We start from the raw sequence: 6,000 nt of genomic DNA, 5'->3' as shown, positions 1-6,000 counted from the left end.
ACCCACTCCCATGGTTTTACCTTCTATGGGGTTCTGATGATGGTACTGTTCATCCCCCACAAGCTGCAGGCATGTATCCAACACCTATTACAAATCTCTCTACTTAGAGACTTGTCAAGCCTTCCCAATTTAGCAGTCCCAAACGCAGGTCTCCAGTCCTCCCTCCCCAACCCCCCCCCCCCCCCATGCAAAATCCCTCCACACAGTCACCTCACCTGAAACCTCTGGGCTCATTCCTGACCCCCTTTCCTCCTCCTCACTGCCATATTTGTTGGGTTGCCAAGTCTTGATTTCCTACGTCTTTAATATAGCTTAGACCCTTCCCTTCTCCTCTGTGTGCACTGTCACTTCTGTCTCTACAGCATTGTCATCTCCAATAGATCTCTTTTTGTTCATGATTGTATCGGTCAGGGTTCAGCCAGAGGAGCAGAGACAGTGGGAGGTATTACAGGGAATTGGTTTGTGCAATTATGTCCCCCCTTCTTGTGGGGGCTGAATAAACAGTCCATGTAAGACTGTGTTCATATCTGCTCCTGGAGCCTGAAGTCCACAGGGCAGGTGTTCAAGAATAGAAGATCAATTGTCAAATGGGGGGATGGAAAGCAGGATGGAACCCACAAGCATGAACCCCATTAGGATGGATGGACATCCAAGTTATTCTTTTGCCTCTGACGGTGACACGGGTATCCTGAAGAAGCTGGATCACTGCTACCTTGAATGATCTTTATGAGAACCAAGTTCTTAAAGCCCTTTTAAATTAGGAAATGCCTTAATCCAGTAATTCCATTTCTAGGCATTTGTACTAAGAAAATAATTAAGGGTGTGAACAAAGATTTACTCACAAGAATGTTAATTGTAGCATGTATATAACAGCAGCAAATTGGAAACAATCTGCATATCCATCAAAGAGAATTGGTTTGAATAATAGAATCAACTGCCAATGTTAAAAATTAAGTTGTGCAAATGGACTTATTTGTACGTTAAAATGTTCATGATCTATTACTGGACTTCAAAAGCAAGCTACAATATAGTAACTCAGTATTATGTTATCTGTCTATAAAATGTGTATTCTATGTATATAGAAGAAAATCTAGAAAGATATCCATCAACTATTAGCATGCAGTAGGATATTGTCATCTTTTTAACTTTTCGCTCTTTTGAATTCCTCTATAGTGCACATGAATTGCTTTGTTCATATTCTTTTGATGAGAAAAGGGTTTAAATAACTTGTGAGTTCTCTAAGCCCTTGACTCAACTCCATTAAAAGGCATAAATGCATTTGAGCCAAAAAAAAAAAAAAAAAAAAAAAGGAAGAGGAGAAGGAAGAGGAGAAGGAGGAGGAGGAGGTGGAGACAAAGGAGAAAGATGCAAAGAAGGAGAGGAAAGAGAAGAAGGAGAAGAAGGAGAAGGAAGAGAAGGAGAAGAAGGAAGAGAAGAACCAAGTATTAAGACTTTAAATTGGCAGAGCATGCATCCACATGCATGATCTCATTTAGTCTTGGAAAATATACATGTTGTCCCCATTTTTAGTGAAGAGAGAACTGAGTATGGGAGAAAACAGATTGTACCTGTGCCCCAAATCATGCAGCTATCATGCAGCTAGTGACAGATTCCATCCAACAGACCTACCCAACTATAAGCCCTGGGCCTTTCTACCATACTGCACAGCAGAGGCCCCACTTGGGAGCACCCATCCCTGAAGCCAGTGACCACACTGAAGGCTGAAAATGAAATTGCTCCAGAGGTCATTGTCCTTTGATAAAAGCCCATCAGAAGCCAGGGGACCTTGTATTAACAGAAGCTGGATTGAAGCTGTGGGGGTGTATATTGGTTTTTCCCTGTAGTTAATGGATTAATATTCTATCTGAGTATTTACTCAACCAGATTCATGATGAAGGAGAACAACAAACACCACCCACTCACTGAGGAAAGCACTGGCTTGGAGGGTTTGGGATTCAATTCCTGGCTGGATACATGATCTTGGGAAAGTCATCTAATTTCTCAGGATTGTGGTACGCCATTGAAAGAGAATGGTGGGTAGCCTGCTCAATATCTGAGAACACTTCAATTCTGTGAGATATATATATATATATATATATATATATATATATATATATATATATAATTATCACACAACATGTAGGAAGGTCATCTTCTTATAGGAAGGGAGACAGGAACAAACATTTCCAGTGTGTCTTAAAGACCCCAGTTTCACCAAACATCACAGAGAGATTTTCCTATTCTTATCTTCAAGAGGAGGAAACTGGTTCTTTAAAAAAAGTTACAGGGACAATTTCTTAAGCTTTTGAGCAGCTTCCTGCATAGAACTTCATACGCTTTCTTCCTCTCCTCACCCTTTCCTTGTTCTTTTTAAGAATCTGTGATTGTGATAGCTTCGAAGTTTTCAAGAAAAGTAGTGAAGGACAAATTAATGCTTTTGCTGCCAGAGTGGCAAAGGGCTAACACATCTTTTTCCTCTGATGGTCCCACCGAGGTCTCTGCCCAGCTCAGCTACACATCCTTAGGCTGGTTGAGGGCATGCAAGACAGAGCCTTGAAAGGGACATACCTCAAGGCTAATTAATTATTTACTTATTTCCCAGAAATAAACTCTGAGTTCTGCAGACTATTGTCTCCTCCCAGGGATCTCTAACATTCTCTATATTCTCTATATGCTTTGAGGACCTGGATCCTGAGAGCTCATCAGTACTGCCACTGGCACTGCTCAGAATCCCCCAAGATTTCTCAGCTGCATTTTGAAAGAGAAGAAAACTTAACCAAGTCTTTGAACACTGCAAAATGGCAAGGTGATGCTCATAATTTAAAAAGAAAGAAAACGACTTCAGAAATGTTGTTCCCCGTTCAGTCCCTAGCTGGAAGATATTGGTGCAGTGGAGAAGGGGTGGGAAATGTAAAAAAGAAAAAAAAAAAAAAAAGTGGACCCGTTCCCTCCAGATTCAGGGTAGAAGTTTTCAGTCTTCCCACCTTCTCTGCTAACCCACCCCTGTATTCTCATCCCTCTTCCCTGCTGTCTTCTCTGCCCCCTCTCTCCCACCCACCCTTACTCTCACAGCACCAACAGGAACTGCTCAGTTGAGCAAGTTCATGGTAATTACCAGCAAGGGGCATAATTGAGGTGTTCCATCCTGGAAGACAGAACCCTCCTCCCTGCCTCCAATGTGGTGCTGAGATAGCTGGCTGCCTGTCCTCCTCTGTGCTCCCATAGCATTGTGTCATCATGTGTGAGAGACAGACAGACACACAGAGACAGACGGAGGGAGTCAGTCTTCATTAGGTGCAGATTCTGGATTTGCGAGTCCACCTACTTGCTAATCCTCATTTGTACCCCCAAATCCATACCCATCCTATTTTCAGGGTCACCCCTCGGCGTGTGCACAGTGATGAACAAGCTGGGTCTCCTGAGGCAGCTGGAGGTCCTGGCTGATGTCAGACAAGGTGACTGCTCCTTGGTGCTGCTCTCGTGCTGTAACTCAGTGTACTTTTCACCGTCTATTTAGTGCCCCGTTTTTCACAATGTTGTGCTTTTTGTTGATTCTGCTGCTTGACACGGCCCCCGAGCATAGTGCCGGTGTGCTCTGTAGTGTTCCTAAGAACAAGAAGGCCGGAAATGCATGTGTTAGGTAAGCGTCATGCAGGCAGGAGTCATTGTGTCCATGAGTGCAATGTTAGTGAACTGAGTGTATATGAAATAAGACGTCTTTAAACAGAAATCTGCGAAAACAAGGTTATATATTATTGATCAGTTGATGAAAATGTTGTGACCAGAGGCTTACTGGCCACACACACACACACACACACAGACACACACACACACAGACACACACACACACACACGAGGTACTGTATTTTCTCCTTACAAATGTCTGTTCTCCTATAGGCTATGTGTGCTTTAGGGATTGCGCCTCTGTCTTATTCACATCTCCCTCTCCCCTGCTATTTAGTACCTGGACTAAACTCCTCAGGAGGAGTTTGATGAATGAAGCACAAATGACCATCTTCTAAAGCTGTTTGAACCACACTGGAAAATCCCCAGTTCACTGGACCCCTCCCACAGGCCTGAATCCCCGTGTGGGTAGTTTCCGTAAGGTGATTCACGCGGGAGGCATTGAGATAAACTCATTTGTAACATAACCAAATGAATAAAGCCAATGCCACCTTCATTGTTTTAATTTTGTGCCCTGTATACTGCCATGGCACAGATTAATTATGGCATGAGAAAGCCTGGGTTCTCTTGGCCTCACTGGCCCTGGGAAAGTAAACACTGTCAACTTATATATACGATGGGATGGCATCGTGTAAAGAATGAGTCCTTCTTACAAAAGAATGAGTCTTTTTCCATAGAAAATTATAGAAATGAAGTAGGACTCTGACATCCAGTCTGTAAAATCCCAACAGAGGTAGTGTGAACATTCTGTCCTTGACTCCTGCCCTAAACTCAGGCCTGGTGGCCTTATCGACCCTTGGGGCTTCTACTACCAACTCCAAGAGGCTATTTTTCAGTGCTCTTGCTCAGTTGGCAAACTCTGAGCAGTTGCCATCTGGCAAATGTCACCTGGATATCCTGCCAGCATATTTAACCCAACATTTATTCCAAAATTCAGCTCCTCATCACTTTCCCATCTTTCCATCGAAGCTATTCTTCCTTCTGGTACATCTTGTCTTTGGCAGTCCTTCCTCATGTTCTCCCCAGATCACACCTCTGCAGCCATTTCTGGCCCTCCTTCGCCCTTGTCTCCATCGGCTGCTGGCTAAGGCCCTTCACACAGCCTGCACGTTGAATGAATGAACAAACTAAGGGAATCAGTGACTCAGTCCTAGGTTTAAACTGTTGAAACCTTTCCTCCTCGGTAGTATCAGGATCTAAAGAGCATGAGGCAGAGATTATAAGAAGCAATGGTAAGGAGGAAGGCTCAGGGCCCAAGGCTGGTCAGCACAAGCAGCATCAGGCTTCTTGACCCAAGGCTCCAGAACTGGCGCAGGGATCCCTTGTGTGGCAAGTGACTTGGTAGAAAAATGCACATAAGCAAGCGTGCAGTGCTGGTGGGAGTGTGACCTGGGCACCTTGGGAATCCACGTGTAATGCTGTTGTTGGGAATGTTGTCTCAAGGTACAAGACTTCAGTCGTCTCATTGGGAGAGCACTCGGGTTTCCTGTTACTTAGTGCTTAGTCAGCTACGGCTGCTCTCACAAATACCAGAGACTGAGTGGCTTAAACAGCAGGAGCTCACTTCTCACAGTTCTGCATGCCAGACGCCCAAGATCAGGGTTCCAGCGCAGTTGGATTCTTGAGGAGGACTCTCCCTGGTTTGTAGACACTCCCCTCCTGGTTGCATCCTCCCATGACTGAGAGAGTGAGAGAACTCTGGTCTCTTAAACCTCTTCGAAGGGCACCAATCCCATCTTGAAGGCTACACCCCATGATGTCATCCAAACCCAATCACCTCCACAGTCCCTACCTCCAAACAATCCTGTTGCTGCTCAAGTTGGGGATTAGGGCCTCAGTATATGGATTGTGAAGGGACACACACCTTCAGTCCACAGCCTCTGGGCATTTATGCTAAGGACAGTAATTTCCTGCTTCCTAGTCATTACTTGGTATTTGTGTAGTTAGCAAATTTTAATCTTTATTGTATTTCTTGCCTTCAAAATTGCAGAAGAATTACAAAGTACCATATGCCCTTTGTCCAGATTTACCAACTGTTGGTATTTCATTATTTTGATTTTTTTTTTTGATGTTTCTCTCTCTCTGCCCCCCACCCCGCCTCAACACAATCTAAAAACTTCAGGTCTGTTTTCTAAGAACAAGCACATTTTCTCACATAATCACAGCATAGTTCTCAAATTCAGAAAACTTAACAGATACAAACGATTATATAACTTACATTCCATATGCAAAAAATTGCTATGTCAGTGGAATTCTTTAGAGCAATCTTTCCTCCTTATCCCGAGATTCAGTCCAAGGTCACATTGGAAGCACACA

The sequence above is a fragment of the Panthera onca genome, chromosome C2 (genome assembly GCF_046562875.1).
Source record: "Panthera onca isolate mPanOnc1 chromosome C2, mPanOnc1 haplotype 2, whole genome shotgun sequence".
Lineage (NCBI taxonomy): Eukaryota > Metazoa > Chordata > Mammalia > Carnivora > Felidae > Panthera > Panthera onca.
The sequence above is the reverse complement of the archived record's forward strand: the minus strand, read 5'-3'. Positions refer to the sequence as shown.